Source organism: Chiloscyllium plagiosum, unplaced genomic scaffold (assembly GCF_037043375.1).
Source record: "Chiloscyllium plagiosum isolate Xiang-an unplaced genomic scaffold, Cpla_swu_hap1 HiC_scaffold_10, whole genome shotgun sequence".
Classification (NCBI taxonomy): Eukaryota; Metazoa; Chordata; class Chondrichthyes; order Orectolobiformes; family Hemiscylliidae; genus Chiloscyllium; species Chiloscyllium plagiosum.
Genome location: NW_028270148.1, coordinates 73818863 through 73830139, shown reverse-complemented (window position 1 = coordinate 73830139; position 11277 = coordinate 73818863). Strand labels below are relative to the sequence as shown.

Here is an 11277-nt window from a genome sequence, read left to right as displayed (position 1 = left end):
GATGGTGGTCTTTCTGCACTGCACCTTGACCGCAGCTGTTCAACTCCGCCCCCCCTGACACTGTCCCTATCCAACACCGCCCACCGCTCTCCCCCAGTCCCGTCCAACACTGCCCCCCCCCAACTGTCCAACACTGCCCCCCGCCTGCCCCTCAACCCAGTCCAACACCATCCACCCACCCACGTCCAGCACTGCGCCCCCCCCACCCCTGTCCAGCACTGCCTGCCTCCTCTCCGGGCAGTTGGACTGTACACCAACAAGAAGACTGCTGCTGCTTCTGCTGCCTTTGTGGGGTAAGTCTCCAAATAGCACCTCTGCTGCAGTTTGGTGGCTCATTGAAATAATGTTTTAATGCAATTTCTTTTGTAGATGTTGGGATGATTGCTTCTGTAGCACAGTATTTGGTCCATACGTGTTGTTTTCCTGTAGACACTGGCTTGAAGTTCCCCATTGGCTGTTTGCTCTACTGCGACATCTAAGAATGGGAGTTTATTGTTGTTTTCCTCCTCTTTAGTGAATTTTATGCCAGTAAGGGTATTGGTGATGGTCATGAAGGTTTCATTTTATGATAACAAAGGTGTCATCCACGTAGCAGACCCAAAGTTTGGGTTGGATGGATGGCAGAGCTGTTTGTTCGAGTCTCTGCATTACTGCCTCCGCAAAGAATCCTGATATCGTAGATCCAATGGGTGTTCCACTGGTTTGTCCATTGGTTTTGTTGTTGAGGATGAAGTGAGTAAAAGGACATAGGTCCACCAGCTTGACGATATTGTTTGTGCTGATGAAGTTGGTAGTGTTTGGTATATGTGTCTTTGGATCGTCTAATAGAATAGTCAGTGTTTCCTTGGCCAGGTTGACGTTGATGGATGTGAACAGGGCTGTTACATCAAAGGAGACCATTGTTTCATCCTCTTCTATCTTGGTGTCTTTGATAGTCTTCAGGAATTATTGGGTGGAGTGGATGGAGTGGCGTGAGTCTTCTACTAAGTGTTTTAGTCTTTGATGTAGCTTTTTGGCCAACCTGTAAGTTGGTGTTCGAGGTAGCGAGGCTATGTGTCTGAGGGGATCTCCTGGTTTATGAATTTTGGGTAATCCATAGGAGGGTGGAGTGTTGGATCCATCTGGTTTCATTTTTTGGAAGTCGGTCTTATTTATTTCTCCAGATTTCTGGTTTTTTGAGTAGGACTGTGATTCGGTTGCCTAGTTGTGGGGTAAGTTCTATCGCCACTTATTGGTAAGTATTGGTATCTGCAAGCAGTGCATTCACTTTCTCAATGTAGTCTCTTTATTTAAAATGACTGTCAAGCATCCTTTGCCTGCAGGTAGGATATGACTCTCGGAAATGACTGCCACGCTACTCAGACCTCATGGTAGCCCACAAACCCACCAACACACTAAATGGACTTGAAAGATCCTGTACAGACAACAAGCAAAACTAATGTCATTTACAAAGTACCATGCAAGAACTGTAACTAACACTACATTGGACAAACAGGCAGAAAACTAGCCACCAGGATACATGAATATCAATTAGCCACAAAAAGACATGACCCACTCTCACTAGTATCTTTACATACAGATGAAAAAGGACACCACTTTGACTGGGCCAACACATCCATCCCAGGACAAGCCAAACAGAGACACATGCAAGAATTCCGAGAAGCATGGCATTCAACAAGCACATTGACTTGGATCCTATTTACTGCCCCTGAGAAAAATAACAAGAAATGACATCACCATGAGAAATGACATCACAGGAAATGACATCATCAACCCAAGGAAACCTAAACACAAATAAAATTAGGCCATGCCACCAGTGCTTCATCCGGAGGCTCACTGATGATGTTACCTAGCATTGTGACAAAACATCTGAAACCAATCCTTCCAGCTCAGCAAGCAAAGCTACATCAGAATCTTAACCTGAACAACAAACTTCCTCAAAATTTTAAGTACTGGTAGAGTTCGATAACTGAGCGGACCCCCATTGTACATTGGCTAAAAGACCTTAGATGGTGATCTTTCCACACTGCACCTTGACCGCAGCTGTCCTAAGCTTCAGTGTCTCCCTTACACAAGTCCTGCATCTTGGAAGGCACCTGTGTGCACCATTCAGATGAGGTCAGCTCCTTGTACTGGAAGACCAACAAGCTTTGGACAGACCAACGAGCATCTTTCACCAAGTTGACAAAAAACACTTCATCTCTCTCCTGGCTTTCTTTGCAAAGCATGCTATAGTAGGAACATGTAAGTCTCATCCCTTCTGTAATCGCTTCAAGGGCAGCATGCGGTGACACAGAGTGTCTGGGCATTCCTGAAGGATCTTGCAGGTATTACACTTCTCACCACCAGCCAAGCCATGTTCTGGTGCTTGCTGGAAAGCTTTGGTGATGAGACATTCAGCCAAATGACTTTGACAGTCTGCTGAGAGAACCATGCGACAGGAGCCACCCTCTTCTTTTCTTGCAGGGTCTCAAGGACACTAGGTGCTAACAACAACCTGATGGACTTGTGGTCAAAAGCTTTGCAGATTTTTCCATGAACAGGTGACATGAAATGGACTAACTATTTTAAGTGTCCTGTGCCTCTCAGGCCAGTGCTATTCTTCATAATGCTGGGGAGAGGAAGAACTTTAGTACATAGAGTCATACAGTCATAGAGATGTACAGCACAGAAACAGACCCTTCAGTCCAACCCACCTATGCTGACCAGATATCCCAACCCAATCTAGTCCCACCTGTCAGCATTCGGCCCATATCCCTCCAAACCCTTCCTATTCATATATCCATCCAGATGCCTTTAAATGTTGCAATTGTACTAACCTCCACCACTTCCTCTGGCAGCTCATTCCATACACGTACCACCCTCTGCATGAGCATGTAAGATTCTTAGCAGACTCTCCCTTGTGGGAGAGTCTGGGAGAGGGTTATAACTCAGAGAAAGGAGTTGCTCATTTAAGATGGAAATGAAGAAGAATTTCTTCTCTCAAGGTTTGGTGATTTCATCGAATTCTTTATAGCAGAGAGCCATCAGGACATGGTTATTAAGTATATTCAAAGCTCAGTAGACAGATTTCTATTATTAAGGGAATTAGGATTATGGGAATTGGTAGGAGAATGGAGTTGAATGTTATCCAATCAGCCACAAACTTATTGAATGGTACAGTGGACTCAATAGGCTGAATGCTCCTATGTCTTATGGTCCTTAATTTATATTTTCGCTTTTCCCCCTCCACCCCAGTTTTTTTGTTTATTGTGTTTTATCTATGTCTTTTGTCTTTTATTTTGTAGATAGCTTTTTTTCATGCTTTTCACTCATGTTGAATATTGATCCAAGTTTGCAAACATCTGATCTACATGTTTGAGGAAATCCCCCAACTCCTCATTAAAGATGATTTTGGACTCCCACCTAATGTGGTAGAAGTTGAAGTTGTTCTTAGACAAATGAAGACAGGAAAAGGGACAGTTATAAATGGGATTCCAGTGGGGAATTTCAAACTTGGAAGAGTAGAGCTTACCATTATCTCCATCAACTGTTCCTGAAAATCGAAAACAAAGAAGAAATCCCTGCATATCTCTGGGATGCTGTCATCACCACTCTCTTCAACAAAGGAAATAAAATGGATTGTGGGAACTATCAAGGAAACTCCTTATTCTCCATCGCTGCGAAGATCATTACCCGAGTCCTCGCTAGGCGCCTTCTCTTAGTCTCTGAGGAAATCTTTCCCAAAAGCCAGTGCAGCTTCCAACCAAGCCATGGAACGATGGATATGATTTTCACTGCTCAGCAACTCCAAGAGCAAAGCTAGAAACAAAACAACCGCTCTACATGGCCTTTGTCAATTTTACCAGGTCAACTGGGAATTGCTATCTATGGAAGATCCGGTCAAAGGTCAGCTGTTCAGAGAAAAATCATCAAAATGCTCTGTCTCTTCCATGACAAAATGTCGAAGACAGCCTGCACTCACTGTAAAATGATGGAACCTTTGAGATCAAGACAGGATGAAGCAGGCATGTGTCACTGTCACCATTTTTCATCAGCAAGAACAAGGCTTACAGTGGTATGGACACTGTCTACAGGATGGACGGAAAACTGTTCACATAAACTGGTTGAAATCCAAAAAGAAAGACACCAACCTTTCTCAAGAAACTTCAGTACGTGCTTAACAACATCATCTCTACTCTCTTGGAAGAGAGTCTTCAAACTTCGATTAATGTCTTTGCAAAAGCAAACTGAAGAACTGGTCTCAGTCTCAACCTAAACACTCAAGTCCCAGTTCATCTCACCATTAAGATAATAGAGAAATCCTCCCAAACATCGAACATGTTTATTTGCGATCAATACTCCCCATCAGTCAGAGGTCAGGTATACTAGCATCAGTGTCCTTGAAATAGCCAACAGGACTAGCACTGAGTCCGGATCAGCTGAAACCAATTTCATTGAGTGGGCCACGTGTTTCGCACGTACTTTTGTCTGAAACGTCGATTTTCCTGCTCCTTGGATGCTGCCTGACCTGCTGTGCTTTTCCAGCACCACTCTAATCTAGACTCTGGTTTCCAGCATCTGCAGTCCTCACTTTTGCCACATGCTTAGGATGACTAAATTAGGATGTCAAAGCAAAACTTTTTTGTTCACCTGAAGGAAATATTTGAATGAGAGGAAAACAAAAGTGCTGCAAAGACTCACTGAAGACTTCCCTTCAGAAATGCAACAAAGATGTCAATACTTGTGAGATCCTCATTTAGAAAAAACTGACTTGGAGGAAACTCTCCTATGAAGGGGCATCAGTCTTTGGCAAAACCCACTGGCAAGAAAAAAAACTGGAGAAAGGAATGCAAAGAAACCTCCGGAAACATCTGATAAATGTGTGGTCGCAGAAGTGGCTCTACAATCAGGTTCATCAGACACACAAGGATTCACAGAACCCATAAACAGTGATATGTGACACTTTCTTAGTGGACAATCATACTCATTAGCTAATGATTGCTGATGGTGAATGTGGGAAACCAGACTGGACAATTAACCATTAATTAGAATATATCCAAAACATAAATTCAAAACTGTGAATTTAGGTAAAGAACTAAGCTTATGACACTTGTTGCTTGTGATCTGGGGGTCCATTCACAGCTTGATGCAGCCACACACAAATATGATCATCAGATGAGGGAGGCATTGAGTACATCTTCACCCACCCCCCCTTATCCAGAACTTTGCACATGTTGTCCCTGCAGACATAGTCCATCTTAGACCTCTGGATGAAGTGGAAGATAGCTTCTGTGGCTGCAACTGTGCAGGTTCTGGGAGGAGGCTAGACTTGCACCACATACAACACCAATAGTACCTGATAGCTCATGGCCAGGTTTTTACCAGCAATGGAGAAGTACAGGTGTCCTAAAGGCCCAGTTTCTTTCTCAGCTTGGAGCTGTGCTCCTCCCAAGATTTTGTGCACGTTCTGGCACCTCTGAACCAATGATAGCACAGTAAAGTCATTGAGTCTTGAGTAATATGTAGTTTTCCAGATCATTCACACTGCTCACATTATCAATAGAGGATGGTCATGAAATCTACAATAAAACCTGTGCTCCAATGGCCTTTTACTTTTACAGTACATGGTACTTGCAACATGCTTTTTAGATTAGATTAGATTACTTACAGTGTGGAAACAGGCCCTTCGGCCCAACAAGTCCACACCGACCCGCCGAAGCGCAACCCACCCATACCCCATCATCTACCCATTACCTAACACTACGGGCAATTTAACATGGTCAATTCACCTGACCTGCACATCTTTGGATTGTGGGAGGAAACCGGAGCACCCGGAGGAAACCCACGCAGACACGGGGAGAATGTGCAAACTCCACACAGACAGTCGTCTGAGGCGGGAATTGAACCCGGGTCTCTGGTGCTGTGAGGCAGCAGTGCTAACCACTGTGCCACCGTGCCGCCCACTAGCATTTTCTAGCATTGAAAATATTATCAGGGAGAAAAAAATAATTGCATGACTGGCAAAAAATATCCACCTGCACATCATAACATGAACTAAGAAAACATGCCTTAAAAAGTCACTGCTGTCTTTTGCAGCAGGCAGCTGAATCTCTAATATGTTTTGCACAGTGCAGTGTGTGAGTTGGGCGTTTCACAGGACTCTGATCTGCACTGCCAAAGAGATAAGTGAGCTTTGTTTATGTGCAAACAGCAATTACGCTCTGAAATTCACAACCTGACAGTTGATGCTTTAGGGCAAGTAGCTCCATTTCCTGCAGATGGCTGTTTAATCTCTGCAGAGGTGATGAAACCTGAAGGCAAGTGCTAAACAGGTGGTAACCGTGACTGACACAGTGATGGCATGAATAGACACGGTACACACAGATAGAAAAAAACTAACAAGGCTGCTCTACAGTTTTTCCATGATCCTTCTCCATTGTCTGTCAGAGGTTGAAAGAGATCCTTGCTGCTTATTTGTACCATAAGAATTACTTCAACCAATACTTGGACTCTGATATCACATTAACCATAATTGCAAACTATAAATCTCACTAACATTGCTGTCAAAATAACACAGATCTTGCTGAAATATGAATTTTGTAGAAACATGAAATATGAACTAGGAGAAAGCTTCTGCAACTAATTATGAGCCCAGCAGCACAATATTGTTGGATGCTACAAATGCAACAAATTTTCTTGATTTATTAAAATATGTGTGTAACATGCAGGCTTAACATTTCAGTGTTTAAATGAACTTTGTAACTTGTAATTAGATCCATTAAAAAATGTTCTCTGCCTTCTTTTAAAAAGGGAAGTTAGGTCAGCAGGTTGTTGACGGGGTGGAAAGTTTGCTGTTTAGTATTACTTTAAGAACGTATCTATCAGAAACTTTTATCTGTAACAAATGGATAACTGGTTAATTTAATTTTGCTACTAACTTTGTAAAAATAGTAGACCAAGAAACTTCACATGGTTATGGTGGTACATTTATTATTAATATTTAATGGTGTACAGTACCTCAGGTAACTGCAGGTGTTCCACTTCAATCCAGTCCATCATACCTTTACTGACTCTTTGAAAGTTCCCTACATTTCTGTCGTATTTTTAAACAAATCTCCATTAAATACATGTTTTTAAGACAAACTTATTAGAAAAGCAATTGATCTTTGATTTGTACTTCCTCTGTTATTAAGGTGCAAATTGCAAGCTCATAAATGATCCTCTCCCCTCTCTTTTTCCATTGCTATCTTTGTTATCCTGTGGAATGCTAATAGAATCATACAGCATGGAACCAGATCCTTCAGTCCAACCAATCCATGCTGATCATAACCAGGAGAAAGTGAGGACTGCAGATACTGGAGAGTCAGAGTTGAAAAGGGTGACACTAGAAAAGCTCAGCAGGTCATGTAGCATCCAAGGAGCAGGAGAGTCAACGTTTTGGGCATAAGCTCTTCATCAGGAATGTGGAAGCCGAAGGGGGATGAGAGATAAATTGGGGTGTGGGGTGAGGCTGGGTGTAAGGTCAGTGGGAAGGCGAGAAGTGGATGCAAGTGCAGGGTAATTGTGATACGTCGGTGGGGAGGATGGAATGTATAGGTGGGAAGAAGATGGACAAGTAGGACAGGTCAAGACAGCGGTGCTGAAGTGGGGGGTTGAATCTGAGATGAGGTGGGGTGAGGGGAGATTTGGAAACCACTGAAGTTGATGTTGATGCCTTGTGGTTGAAGGGTCCCAAAGTGGAAGATTAGCCGTTCTTCCTCCAGTTGTCGGGTGGCTTTGATTTGCCGTTGGAGGAGGCCTAGGACTTGCATGATATTGGGAGAGTGGGACAGGGAAGTGGTCAGACACAGGAAGTGGTGGGGTGTTTTGTGCATGTGTCCCAGAGATGTTCCCTGAAATGCTCCGTGAGTTGACGTCCTATCTCCCCGATGTCGAGGAGACCACATCGATCATAACCCCAAAAAAAACTAGTCCTACCTTTTGCGCACTCTCTGTGTAAAAATGTTGTCTCTCATGTCTTTTTTAAACCTTTCTCCTCTCACGTTAAAAAATATGCCCCCTGGACTAAGCATGACTCCTGATATCATTTGGTCACTACATTCTGTTCAATATTCATTGATAAAATTAGTATGACTTAATAGGATCAGGTGGCAGAAATTTGTTTTAAATGGGTTACAATGCACATACAATATACATGTTTAATAGTCAAATAGTTCACAAATATCACTTAGTCATTTTCTCAGTTTCGAGAGTGTGGTGCTGGAAAAGCACAGCAGGTCAGGCAGCATCCGAGGAGCAGGAGAATCGAGGTTTCAGGCAAGAGCCCTTCATCAGGAATGAGGCTTATGAGCTGAGGAGGTGGAGAGATAAATGGGAGGGAGGGGGTGGGGCTGCGGGGAAAGTATCTGAGAGTGTGATAGCTTGATGGAGGTCAGGGAGAAGGTGATAGGTCTTGGCCATGCTCCCACAGGGTCCACTTGCTTCAACATCTCTTGTAATTTGCAGATATTTGTACCAACTTTGGGATGGATTCCCATATCACCAAGAAAATGTTAACAGAGACAAAGCAATAAGTAACTTACACAACAAAATACATGAAGCATAGAATAATCTACATTTAAGAGTGTTAATAAGTAATTTCAAAGCAAAAGCAAACTATTGAGAAACTATCTTATGCATTGATTTCTTGGAGACATTTTTGTGATCATCAAGGAGAGGAATGCCGTTACTGGGGAATTAAATCCTGTTTCAGCTTTAGACACATTCAATTACTCCTGGGGTACAGTTCAGTGAGTTCCACAACCTTCAACTACACATATTCAACCAAGTGTTTTAGCCCTAAGCTCAGAAGAATTTCTTCAAGTTCCTGTTCTGAACTATTCTTCTACCCTGAGGAACCATCTTTCAAGTGAGCCTGTCAATTTGTGTAGGATCTGAGCACTTCTCTGCTTGTCTCCATACTAGGAATTAAGTTGAGATTTATTTTATTCACGACAGTTATAAACAGGAGAGGGAGAAAATGGGACAACTTTCTCTCACTTGTCATGACTCTGAAACCAGTTCTTGGATAGAACAAAGAACAAAGAAAATGTACAGCCCAGGAACAGGCCTTTCAGCTCTCTAAGCCTGAGCCAATCCAAATCCACTGTCTGAACCTATTGCCCAATTCCTAAGGATCTGTATCGCTCTGCTCCCCACCTACTCATGCAACTGTTCAGATGCACTTTAAATGAATCTACCGCGCCTACCTCTACTACCTCAGCTGGCAACACATTCCAGGCACCTACCACCCTCTGTGTAAAGTACTTTCCACGTGTATCCCCCCTTAAAGTTTTCACCTCTCACCTTGAATGCATGACCTTTTGATATTGAATTCCTCACCCTGGGAGAAAAAATTATCTCTATCCACCCTGTCTATACCCCTCATGATTTTGTAGTCCTCAATCAGGTCCACCCCTCAATCTCCTTTTCTCTAATGAAAACAACCCTAACCTACTCAACCTCTCTTCATAGCTAGCACCTTCCATACCAGGCAACATCCTCGTAAACCTCTGCACCCTCTCCAAAGCGTCCACATCCTTTTGGTAATGTGGCGACCAGAACCGTACACAGTATTCTAAATGCGACCGAACCAATGTCTTGTACAATTTTAACATGACCTGCCAGCTCAATTCCCCGCCTGATGAAGACAAGCATACATATGCCTTCTTGACCACTCTATGTAGTGCAGCCACAATGTACCTGAACTCCCAGATCTCTCTGCTCATCGTGTTTTCCCAAGGCTCTCCCATTTACAGTATAGATCGCTCTAGAATTAGACTTCCCAAAATGCATCACCTCACATTTGCCTGGATTGAACTCCATCTGCCACTTCTCCACCCAACTCTCCAGTCTATCTATATTCTCCTGTGTTCTTTGACAGTCCCCTGGACTGATAGGCATTCAATTCGCATGGATTTTATAAATAAAGTCTGTGTTTAGAGTATTAGCAAAACCAAAATAAAGAAATCACTTGTAGAAATTTCAGTCTTTTAAGATGTACACCATGCAGGCTGGATGAGTTCTCTCTCCTGGTTCTTTGGAAAAGAAGGAATATTGGAAGCCTCTGGATTGTCAGGTGAAATTATCACTTAAGTTTCTGTAGGGCTAAATCTTTTCAGGTAAAGATAAATTAGGCCAATTAATACTGCCAGTGAGGACTTATTGTTAGGCAGGATTCTGCTGTTGACCAGGGGCTGCTCACACATAAAAACAGCAAGCTTGAGAACTGAAGTTACCTGAGTCCCAGACATTGGCTTGGGCTGGCTCAAACCAGATCAGTTCAGAGGAATGACATAGGGTGCAGGTCCTATCTGGAGAATGAATAATGAGGTAATCCTAAAGGCCTTGGAGTGAGTCTATCATGGAAAGCCACCGGTGCTCAGATGAGCCAGGAACCAATAAGAACAAAACCCCACAGTTTTGAAAGGTAAGGAAAAAGGATAAAGATGAAAGATTTTGGTATACCATCAGCAAAAACTCCAGACAGCAATATTCGCAAAGTCATGTGCCCACCCCCCCCACCCCATTTGTAATTATGGAGAAGACATCAAGAAGAAGAAACCGCCTGGCCAACGTAAGCTTTTATCCTCAGGTATTAGCCTTCATTTTTGTTGACTGTTCAGAGAACATCATTCAAAAACTAAGTTAGAGGTCACACAACACCAGGTTATAGCCGGTCAGGTTTATTTGAAATCACAAGCTTTCAAAGCGCTGCTCCTTTGTCAGGTGACAAAGAAGCAATTCTCCAAAAGCTTGGGGTACCTGTTGTGTTGTGTGACTTCAGACTTTGTTCATCCCAGTCCAATACTGGCATCTCCACATCATGGCTACTATTTTAAAATTATGCATTTGAATTTTAGCCTTACATAAATTGCATGCCTGCTGTTAACCTTTTCCTAACTAAATGGTTTGAATTGTATGTCTGTTTTAACTAAACTAATTAAGGTGCTGGTTAGTCGATACAAATTTGACTTTTTTCCTCTTTGTGCCAAGCCAAAAACAGTTTGTCGAGAGAGGTAACTGGCAACACTGTTCTTCTGGTCAGAGGAATATTACCTCTTGTCCTATTAGTCTGTTGATTGTCTTGTCTCTGCCTGGCTCTTAGGTTGATAAGATTCTTTTTATGAAGTCAGGTTCAGTTACATGATCTAATATTGTCAATCCAGAATCATTTAAAGCTATAAGCCAGAGAGTCACAGGCTACAGAATGAACTACTGAATGAACTCCTGTTTGCAGGTGACTGTGCTTTCACA

General features: G+C 42.8%; 1 pseudogene; it reads right to left on the bottom strand.

Annotated features, from left to right (window-relative positions):
* Window positions 1-348: 348 nt before the first annotated feature.
* On the bottom strand, window positions 349-1131 carry LOC148148985 (uncharacterized; annotated as a pseudogene).
* Between the last annotated feature and the right edge of the window lie 10146 nt (window positions 1132-11277).